At 34.9% G+C, this 12,197-nt stretch overlaps 1 pseudogene; it reads right to left on the reverse strand.

The window, feature by feature from the left end:
- Nucleotides 1-958: 958 nt before the first annotated feature.
- On the reverse strand, nt 959-2,800 carry LOC114541881 (annotated as a pseudogene).
- Nucleotides 2,801-12,197: the final 9,397 nt, after the last annotated feature.

Raw genomic sequence — 12,197 nt, forward strand, 5'->3', positions numbered from 1 at the left:
CCAATAAGTATTTCAATCAGATTGTTTTTGACATGAGGGTTGATGAAAATGGTAACATTTTACACATAAGAAATTATGTTATTACTCTATGGTTGAATAATGGTCATTACGATATTATTACAAATTCACGAATTTTTTGTAATAGTCAATATTCATGTTTTTATTGTATGAAACGATTTTCACGTTTTGAATTTCAATACAATCATTTGCAACCCTACATTATCGTGTAGAAAGTGTTATTCGTCGCCAACAAAATGCGTAAAAACATGCAACAACATTAAATGCAGTAAATGTAATTTGATCTTTAACAATCAAAAGTGTTTTAAGGCGCATCTTTTTAATAAAATTTTTGAGTCCACAAAGAAAAATGTCAAATTAACACCATGTGATTACTTTTTCTTTTGTGATACTTGTTTTAAAATTGTCCCACGCTTTTTTTTTCTTTTAAATCAAAAGAATTGGCGTAAATTTTATTATCACAGTAGCGAGAAATAATTTTGCGTTAAGGGACCGTTCATTTAATATGTCGGAGGGGGGCAGGTAAACCGTAAATATATCTAAAAATCATATGACCCCCCCTTATTTCTCCAAAAAACCTTGCAACCCCCCCTAAGGGACAACAAAAACTTATTACCCCCCCCCATACAAGTCATGTTGTGAAAGAACAACTAGGCGGGGTTACCAACATTGTGAATGTACCGCCTGGATTCTTATTTTAAAAACTCAAAATGTTGCATAGTCATCAAAAGCCGGTCTGCTTGATATTCTCCCCGAGCGTGTTTGTTGAACATTTGCTTGCATGCTTCTCAACCAGGGATCTTCCAAATCACTGCCTTTGGCATGCTCTGTGCTGTTCGAAAGGCTAATGGCCTGCTCTATATCGTCCTCCTCAGTTCCTTGGCTGTCATCATTGTCACTTCCACTGCAATGCACATATTGATCTTGCTAGGGTTCTGCTCTAATAGACATGAGCCGTGATTCTTCGGATCTTGTCAGCCTTTTTCCCCATGTTTTGAAGTTTATGATGAGAGATATATTTATCAAGTTCAAAAACTTTCAACTTCCCCAATTATCGGCTTTCAACAAGCGCATTCCAGTCATAGTCCTCGTAGGTCTTGGCCTTAGCTTCAGTTCTATCTCTTTCTCTTTGACGAGATCGTAGCTGCTTTCCCAATTCCAGGTTTTTCAGGTGTTCAACATACTCACGAATTAATGTATCTTTCACAACAAACTTGTCAGAAAGCTCTTGAATACTATTGTTGTCATCTAGAGAAATGCGGCCATCTTTAAAAATTGTTTTCAGGTTCGCCCTTGGCTGATAGTCGTCAGGACCCCTTTCGCTACCATCTGGGTTTTCTAAAGAAGTATCGAAAACCGATTTGTAGTGATAATCAGGAAGGCGTTCGTAGTCCGGTTCTGGCCGAGGAATACGATGCATTTCCGGTCCACTCCAACCTGTCTCTCTGCAAAATTCACATAACTCTCCATTCAACTTTTGACATGCACCTTTAATGAATTCCATATAAAGTTCGCCCGATTCATAATGATGATCATAAAACTGTAGTATTTTTTGAAAATATGCAGCACCTGGAACCTTTTTTGTGCCTCGTCAGATTTATGAAAATAATCTTTCAACAAAGCTTTGTTAAAAAAAAATGATCATCTTCAGCATCTGATTTTAGGCTTCGAATAAACTCCGAATGTACGGGTGCATCATCTAGTCGCATTACTAGTTGATCGGTAACGTGCCACACATTTTTCAGCATTCTCTCTGCTTCCAATTTCTCATAATCTTGGAGGCTTAATGACGAAATTTCGTTGTCAGTAAGCCCTTCAAACTGTAAGATCTCTTATTACACAGGGCAGAACGATTCCAGGCTGTAGTTGCAGACTTGATTTCATTTTTTCCACGGTTTCGTAGGTTCTGGTTGGCTATGTTTTTCAAATCTCGGCTTTTTACTCTTCGATTTGTGTACATGATAGTACCATGACGTCAGCCATGGTAAGTAGCCTTAGATTCAATAGCATCAGCGATAAGTCGTTCGTCTTCTGAATCTAACTTTGATGGCGCACCACCTCCTAATTTTCTCCATTTCACCCTCTTTTCTTCAGAAAGGTTAGATGCAGTACGACTTATCATTCTCTTCCCTTGTTCTGTATGTGTTTGTTGGGAGGATTTAGTAAGTTCTTCACTGCCTTCAATTTTGTCTGCAGGGACTCTTTCTTTTCTTCTAACTCCACTATGCGCTCTTCCCTCCAGTACGTTCTCTTTTTTTCTATATGCTTTTCTATGTTGGCAACATCTTGCGTTAATCTGTCTTCTTTGTTTTCTAACCTTTCTTGAACAAGATCAGTTGTCATAGTATCGTTGATCTCATCATATACCTCTGAAAAGTTTTCCTTTCTACAATTGACCGTGTCCATGTCTATCCCACAGGATTCAACAGTGCTGCGGTTTTTGCCCATTGCAAACAACATTTTGGCACAGCTTTTGTCCCATTCGCTTTCCATTGTCGAAATGATTTTGCTGACCATGTCTGAATCGATCTCACCAACTGTAAAATCTTCCTTTGGGGGAGAAACAAAAGAGAGAAGCTTTCGTCTTGAAAACAAGAAATCTGACATTAGATACAGGAAGAAAGATAATGTTGATACAAAGTCCCCATTCAGCGTGCAAAAGATTGTCTCGAAATTGTTCTGGGTCAACGTTATTTACAAAGTAACTGCTGTAAAGCTCATAAGCATCTCTGAATTCCAATATCCCTTTCATGGTTCCAGGTGCATCAGAGGATGGGACCATCATTTCCATTAACACACGAATTAGAGCTGTAATTCTTCTCTCATATTGGTGTTGTTTTCTGTGAATATGCTGAAGTTATTTGAGTTTTTCAAGCAACAAATCAGGCTCTTCACAAATTTGTAACGATGTGCGAATATCTCTTGTGATACAGTCCTTACGCAGTTGTGTTCTTGAGCTAGACTGACTAGATTTTCTTTCATAGTCGTCCATCATAAAACAAGGTAGTAGCAGATCCTTTTCCTGACACCGAGTACACTCATAATGAATTTGGACAATATTTTGCAGGCTCAAATCGATCTATTAATGTTTTTGAAAATTAAAAATGGAAGACGTAAACAAGTGGCTTTCTTTGATCAACTAAAGGGAATATGCAAATTCACTAGAGGCAAGTGGATGGGACAATATGAATGCGATTAAGTTGATGGAAATGCAAGATGTTAAAGACTGCGTATCAAAACCTGGCCATTTTGTGCAAATGTTCGCAGAGATTCAAAAATTAAAAGATGCAACAAAGGGGCGTGATTCACATGAAACTGCAAGTACATGTACAACTACAAGCAGCACAGACTCAGTGACACAAACCAAAAGATGTAAGATAATACTGTAGTAATTTAATACTGTATTACAAACTGTTTTGAATAGCAGCTCAAATACTGTTCGTAATAGTATCGTTCGGTCACCGAAAATATTATAGAAAATATTGCCTTTTTGTTGGTGTTTTGTTACCACTGGGTAAGAAATCAAGCACTGGCGATATTCTTTGCTGCTATGAATACCAGACTACATTCTGTTTTGTAGACCAATATGTATTATACATACAATACGACTATTTTGAATATCATATTTCAGGCAATGGTCCGAAAGAAGAAGGATTTAAAAAGTTAACTGTTTATCATCCTTACCCAAAACATGAAAGGACAAAATTCAACAACAGCATTTTGCCTGGGATGTACCATGCTGCATATCATCACCTCCAGTCTAAATTTGAAGCCTATTTTTTCAAAGAGAGCAAGTTAAGATTTAACAGAAAAAAGAAGATTGAAAACTGGGAGGCTACATTTACATTTTGGACAAGCAAAAACCCTGCCAGCTTTAGTATATTTTTGGAAGAAGCACCTATTCTAGATCCAGAAAAGTTACAAAAGTGCAAAGAAGCCATCACTCTAGTTACAGAGCAAATATCAGAAATTCAAAGAGAAATTACATGTTTTCAAGAAAGTTATTCAGAAATTACTCACTCAGTGACTGGTGAGCTATGTAAGTTTGCAACTGAACAGAAGAAGTATAATAAGATGCAAATTAACATTTTACTTGAATTAAAAAATAATCATTTACAAGTGAAGGAAAAGCTTGTTGTTTACAAAGAGAAGATTGAGGCATCCTTTGTAATTACCAACAATTCTGAGAAAAGAAGCACCAATTCCAGGAAACGGAAAGATAACAGGCAGAAAGGCAAAAGGCGGAAATGTCGAAGAAAGGAGAGTGGAATAATAGCTCTTCTTAACCAAGCCCTTTTAAAGGATGTTAAACAGATTTACTTTGGATCAGCTGAACTTTCTTTAAAACTTTTAAATGAACTCCATGAACCAATAACCACATGTTGGCTGGACATGAGTAAATTCAATGACTTGCACCATAAACAGAAAAGAATGATATATGAGTTCATCAATGGGAAACATTGGTTTGCAATTGATGTTCTAAATTTTATGGAAACCATGTTGAATGAGTAATGTTACTGCAACAATATTACAGATGTTTTGTTGGGTTTATGTTATGATTAATGTTTTTTAATATTAAAAGTTAGTAATTCCAAAGAGAAATTTTACCTAGAGACCTTACCTAGACCTTTAATATGACCCCCCCTATTGATCTTGAAAATTTCTTATGACCCCCCCTATGATGCCTTCAAAATTCTTACGACCCCCCCTATCTTTTTACCGGCCCCCCCTCCGGCATATTAAATGAACGGTCCCAAAGTGTAAAACATATGAAAAAGATCATAAGCAGAAGTGACGTCATTAAATTGGAAGTTTTTCCCATACGACATAGAATCGAAAACCAGATGTGACGTCATTGACTGTAAATGACGTCTTGCTGGACATTTTAAGCTTTGTCCCAGCACAATTTGACCAATAACTTCCAAGATACAGCTTTCTCGAAACTAGAAGTGACGCCCTTTACCGGAAATGACGTTATCTAATAGAAATGACACCATGAAACCGGAAGTTGCTTCCATATGAGGTAGAATGAAAAACCATGAGGTAGAATGAAGAAATAAAATATTTAGTGTGCAATTCCACGTTTTATGAGATCAACTTCCGGCTTGATGACATTACTTCTGGTTGATGAGTTCACTTCCAGTCTTCCATTCTACCTCATATGGAAGATCTATTAGATAACGTCATTTCTGGTAGAGGGCGTCACTTCCGGTTTTTGAGAAAGCTTTATCTTGGAAGTTATTGATGAAATTGTGCTGGGACAAAGCTTAATATGTCCAGCATATGATTCTACAGCTTATGAGATAAACTTCCGGTTAGATGATGTCACTTCCTATTTTTTGGATTTTTCCCCCCGCACCTTTGACCCTGCTATGATGTCATTCGGTGAACATGACAGCACCATCACCACGCGCATAAGTATTAGTGCAAGTTCAAATTCTCTCGGTCGGCTCAACCAAGGCTTTGGGTAACATCTCCTTTGCTCCGTCACCACACGCTGACGTGTGACCTGTTTACCATTGACTTGATTTAATTAAGTTAATATCTTTAAGACAGGTCGCCTGATTTCTTGCGTAAACAGTATGTGACAAAATTTTTTGTAATACTAAAATATAATAAAAGTGTGCTGGTTCATGCTCCCCCCCCAAAAAAAAATCACATCAGCTACTAACCGAAATTGCAACAGGGTGATATTTCAGATGGTGAAAATGCTGTTATTCAATTTTTGGGAAAAAAGGGAAAATTTTTGGAAGGAAAAAAATAATGAAGAAGAGGAAGAAAAAAATTGAGATAAAAAACAACTGCAATTTGATAATAGAGATGCTGAAAAAAATTGCTCAATTTATTAAAGATAAAAAAATCATAACTGAACAAATGCAATCTGATTTGGTTCATAATTTATCACACCAAAGAGCAATGCAAAATTTAAAATGGTAGTGGTAGTGAAAGCAGTGATGATTTACATTGCGGTATTCCAAGATCAAGACGCGGAACACCATTATTAGAAACTGATTCAGTTACTGAAAAAATCAGATGATTTGATAAGTGCTTAAGAATTACGAAGAGCTAAAGATTATCGCTATTCACATGTAGAAAGACTAAAATGATATAAACAAGTAAAGTTTATGTTTCAAAAAATATTTTGGGGGAAATATTTTCAAATAGTAGTAGTAGTAATAACTTATAAACCAAAAAATTTTTTGAAGACTTTTTTTGAAAAAAGGAACAAAAAGGGGTGGGAGTTATGAGTTTAAAGTTTATAGATCATTTGCTTCAAACAGAAAGTTGTATAAACGTGACACAAAAAGGTGGAATATTACCATTGTTATCATTGAAACAAATGGGAATGGGGGTTAAAGAAAACAAAAAGGTTTAAGCGAATCGGCTTTAAGAAGATTGACAAATAAAATATAACAGAGGCGGGATACTTAATGATTTGTCAGTGTTTGGAAATCCTAGTTCCTTCCCCAATTACAATAGAGTTCAATGAATGAAATGATGAAAAAATTTAGCAAAGTTTGCAAAAACACAAAAAGGTGGTTTCAAAAAAGAAATTGTTGGAAAAAGGAAAAAATATAAACAGAAGGATGGTGTTGGATCCTTGGGAATGATGGCTCCAATGTTGGAGTAGTAGATGTGATTTTTTTTTTTTTGGGGGGGGGGGCGTGAACCAGCACACTTTTATTATAATTTAGTATTACAAAAATGACGTCACATCCTGTTTACGCAAGAAATCAGGCTCTACGGACGGGGGTATCGTAACATTGACCGTCCAGATTGTTCAAAAAATGAGATCAGCGTGAAAAAAAGGAAGTGTGCTGGTTGACGTTTGCATGTCATGTGACCAGTATTAAAGATATTAACTTAATTAAATCAAGTTAATGGTAAACAGGTCACACGTCAGCGTGTGGTGACGGAGCAAAGGAGATGTTACCCCAAGCCTTGGTTGAGCTGACTGAGTGAATTTGAACTTCACGCTAATACTTATGCACATGATGATGGTGGTGTCATGTTCGCCGAATGACGTCATAGCAGGGTCAAAGGTGCAGGGGAAAAAATCCGATCACTGTCGCGGTTGACGATGGTGTAGTAAAATTAAAATGTGATTAGTAAAAGCCGAATTACAAGTTAAGTGGTTGTTTGATGCTTTCTTGCAAAAACGAATATGAAATTTTTGGAGTTGCTTGAACTATTTGTCATATAAATTAAATAAAATAAAGAGGATGAGACAACAGAGGATGTGAAGAAGTGCGTTGACGTGTGCCCATGTCATTCCAGTGTATGTGAAGACGAAAAATTTGTGATCAGTGTCAAAAAACACAAGAGTGTGCCTGTTCACACGTGTATTATGCGTGATATGTTCATGATACTTAATACATAAGACGTCAATACGGGTCAAAGGTGGGGGGAAAAAGTCGAAGCGTTGACGGGTAACGATAGCGTAGTAAAATTAAAATGTGTCTAGTAGAACTCGCATTGCAAGTTAAGCGGTTGTTTGATGCTTTCTTGCGAAAATGAGTATGAAATTATTGGAGTTAGTTGAACAATTTGTCATGAAAATATATAGAGAATGAGACTGTCAAAAAGTGCGTTGACGATGGCATTCCAGTGTATGTGAAGACAAAAAAATTGCGATCAGTGTCAAAAAAAAGAGCATGTCGCGGATTTACACGTTTAAAGCTCGTTTTCCACTAGGCAAATTTTTTCGCGGAACGCGAAGTGATATCTGAAATCCGGTGATATAATCGGTTTGCGAATAAATTCGCTGCGAAAAAGTGGAAACGCTTCCTACTTTTTTTCTGTTCGCGCAAATAAATTCGCCCAGGGGAGAACAGGTTTAATAATACTTATGCATGATACTAATATTAGTTCATTATGTTTACCAAACGAGATTAATGTGATTCAAAGGTGAGATGAAAAGAAAACCGATGCATTGATGGGTGACAATGGCATTCCAGTGTAGTCAAAGTAAATCGGTGTAGGCGAAAAAAAATGCGTTGATGTAATATAATAAAACTACTGTGTTTGGTAAATCTTGCATTGCAAGTGAAGCGGTGGTTTGATGCTTCTTTACAAAATGAATATGAAATTATTCTTATTGAATAAAGAAAATGAGACGGTGTGAAGACGAGGAGTGTCGGTGGGTGGTGCATTGGTTCAAGGAAGGCGAGAGTACAGACCTAGAATGCATCGGATACCGTGTTGTTGCATGTGGTTATGTAGCCAGAGATGTTCGTTTGAGCAAATGCGCACCTACTTGACCACGGAACAAGTAGAAGAAATTGAACAAATATTATATTAAGGTTGGTTTCTAGCTGCCCATAAGACTATATGTATAGGCAGTTTTATTTTTAAAACCATAAAGCATGATGTGTTGTTTAGGGTTTAATCAAGGTCGTGTGCATTGGTTAAATAACGAAGGCGTGGATACGCTATGGCTTGAAATGACGTGATCCGCGTCTTGATCTTGGAATACGCGATGTAAATTCATCACTGCTTTCACTAGCACTGCGATCAATCATATTCTTGTACATGGTTCTTATTCCTCTATTTTTTATATATGACACAGGCATTTTACTTTTTTTTAACTTTGTTAGGGCAAAATTAAGACTTCGCTCACCCAGATTTAGATTTTGCATTGCTCTTTGGTGTGATAAATCATGAACCAAATCAGATTGCATTCGTTCGGTTATTATGATTTTTTTATGTTTAAATAAATTTAGCAATTTTTTCAGCATCTCTATTATCAAATTGCAGTTGTTTTTCATCTCCATCTTTTTCTTCCTCTTTTTCATTGTTAATGAGGGGAGGATTATTTTTTTCCTTTTTTCCTTCCAAAAATTTCTCCTTTTTTCTCAAAAACTGAATAACAGCATTTTCACGATCATTTTTTCATTTGCCATCAACATTTGTTGCAATTTCGGTTCAACAATTCCGCGTAATACTTTTTTTTCCTTTCCTACCTCTTCAAAAGCATTCAATAAGTCATTAAATTTAGACGAGTCAATGAGAGTTAAGGATTTATTCATTTTTGTTTTTCTCGCGTTCAATTAACTTTATGGCTCTACGAAAACATGAATTCAACGCAAAATCTTCAATAAATAAGATCTTCAAATCTTCTGAACTAAATTTGTCTTTTACCACTCTTTTAAGCAAATGTTTCTCTGTATCAGTTAAATTTATACTAATTTTTTCATTAACAATATTCGTAGCAAGATACATTAATTTCCTTTTTATAATATTATCGTATAGCTTATTTTTTGTTTTCATATCAACACGAAGAAAACGTTTCAAATTGAATGAAAAAGACTTATTTTCTTTTTTTCTATGTTTGTTTTTAATTTTATTAAATCTCATAAGAATGTTAAGTAATGTATCTGTATCAATTTCCTCTTCATCACTGCTCATTTCATCATCCCCAATATTTCCAATTGATTCAGGTGTGCTAATTTCTTCATCATCAAATTCATAAATGAATTCATCATCATTATTACCAGCATCATAATTATTCTCTTGATCAAAATTAAATTCAATTTCTGATTGGGGGGTTCGTCTTCATTTTCCGCATTTTTCGTTTCTTCTTTTTGTTCATTTTTCTTACTTTTGCTTTCCATTACTTACGCATAAAGCGAAATCGGAAATTTTTTTATGTATAATGGAGCGTTTAAACCTAACACCATCAATAACGACACCAAATGGATAATGAATACAATATCTTTTCGATTTTAAATATTCACATCGGTGATTTTTTGGTTGTGGCTTGAATTTTTTTTTCTCATTTTTTTAAAATGTATATAGTCTTCGAGGCTCCTGTTGATACGAAATGTGAATTTGGTTTTGAAAATCTCCAATAAATACAACACGCAAATTATTTGCAACATCTTGAGAAAAACGTAAATCAACCGAAACATTTCCAGTTGTATTTAATGGAAGAGTTTTTAAATGACTATTTCGATTTGGTGTTAAGTAAAACATTATCACAGAATATCCATTTTCATAATCCTCGTAAGGAAAAGGCATTTCGCCAAATTGTTTTCCGAGTTAAGTTAATAATCTGACAATCCTGGAAATATAATTTTTATCCCCCAAATATGAATAAAAATAGACAGTATGGTCAGCAAGAGTTTTAAAATGTTTTATTTCAAACGGTGAAAGATGTTTGTAGGAAAAAGAAAAACTAAAATAAAATTCATCATCTACAATGTTAATAATAGACTTTGGATACGATACATTCACAACCTCCATTCGTACATAATTATTTACACCATCAATTGGTGATAAAAGAGACATAACAAAATCATTTGTAAAATTATTTTCCCCCGGACAATTGCTAGGAATAAACAAATTTCTCGTTGTCATTTTAATTTTTCTACACAACTTGCAATTCTTCTCTATAAAACTTCCCCTTTACTACCTCGTTATTTAAGTCGGTAATTTCATATGTTATGGGATCAGTGACAAAAACTTTACTAATTTTAAAAATTTCCCCTCTCCATCTTTGCAAACTGGATTTTTCAAACACATACGCCTGTATTCAAAAAGCTCACTCACACTCATACTCATTGAGTGTGACATATAATTTTCGTTAATGCTGATGAATGAGAAAGTTTTTTCTGAATAGATGAAAGATACAACGTAAATCACTGAAAATCAAGCCCTTACTCGGCAGGAAGTACCGCTGTTGAAACTTTATGAGAAGATTAAGATCTCCTACTCAATAAGTTTGAGTGTGAGTGAGCTTTTAGAATACAGGCGTGAATTTTTCGCACGTGCAATTCTAACTTTTTGTCCTTTTTTTAAAAAAGAATGAATAATGGAGGGATTTTTAAAAATCTTTAATAATCTTTTTTCAATTGGTATTTTTTTTCTATCAAAATATATATCATAAGGACAATTATTAAAAAGTGCTTTATGGGGAGAATCATTGTATCTTTGAACAACCACATGAATATATTTTGAATAATTAAAATTATTAGTGACAGAAATAACACGTCTAACCATTGTCTTCAATGTTTGGATAACACGCTCAACATGCGATGCTTTAATTTCACGATTAAAAGTATGAAATAATTTAAAATTATACTTTTTACTTAATTCCTTTCTAATTTTTTGAAACTCAGTTCCCTCATCGCTTTGAATTTTCTCAGGAATTTCTCCGCTATGATGTAAGATTTCTTCAAATTTCTTCCCAACATTGTTACTACTTTTATTCTTCAACAATTTCAAAAAAACGTATCGAGAATAAACATCAATACAAACTAACCAATATGTATAACCATAATTATATCTTGCTAAATCATTCATTTCAGCTAAATCTATTGACCATTGTTTATTTCTAGCATTAACATCTATTTTTAATCGTGTATACGACTTTTGTGTTTTTTCATGCAATCTATATTTTTGTAAGTCATCACTACTTAATGTCTCCCCTTTCAATAATCGAGATGCTTTCTTTATTAAATCAATGTCAAAACTTTTACTTCCTCTTTTTTTCCCTGGCATTACTTCTTACAATCTAAAAAACAATCATACTGAATTAAAAATCGCATCAATACGATCTCCTAACACCAGCATACATGATAGATTTTTGCAGATCATCTGAGCTGCACCTGCATGCAATAGACAAAGAATCTGAATATTTTATAACTTCATCAACAACATCTTTTTCCCCATGCAATTTCATTCCCGCTAAAATAACACTATTAATAAAGTTATAATCTTTCTCAACCTCGCTAACACAATCATCATCATCATCTTGTTCATTTTCCTCCTCCTCGTCAAGAGCTGCAACTTTACGCTTTCGTTTTCGTGGCGCTGTTTCCTTTGCTTCTTTATGCTGAATGTACTTTGATAAAGCCTTCACAATCACCCCTTTTTCCGTTGATAATCCGAAATAAAATTTCTCAAACGCATCTTTCCATTCAACCGACGGTGGTGGTGGCGGCGGTGTTGTAACAACCATTTCCTCACCATCATCTTCCCTAGTTTCACTATCGACATCAATAACACGGTCTTTCGTGATGGAATCAGCAGCATATTGCGTAGTTAAGTAGTACCCAAGTTGTCATTTTGAACAATAAGTCGTTTCTTTTTTCCACGATCAACAAACTCCTCGATCAATTTATCAGCAACAGATCCATTTTTTAAAGATAGATCAGTTGATCCGTGTTGCAACCACT

The sequence above is a fragment of the Dendronephthya gigantea genome, unplaced genomic scaffold (assembly GCF_004324835.1).
Source record: "Dendronephthya gigantea isolate DGI-Jeju-01 unplaced genomic scaffold, DenGig_1.0 000316F, whole genome shotgun sequence".
In the NCBI taxonomy this organism is placed as follows: Eukaryota; Metazoa; Cnidaria; class Anthozoa; order Malacalcyonacea; family Nephtheidae; genus Dendronephthya; species Dendronephthya gigantea.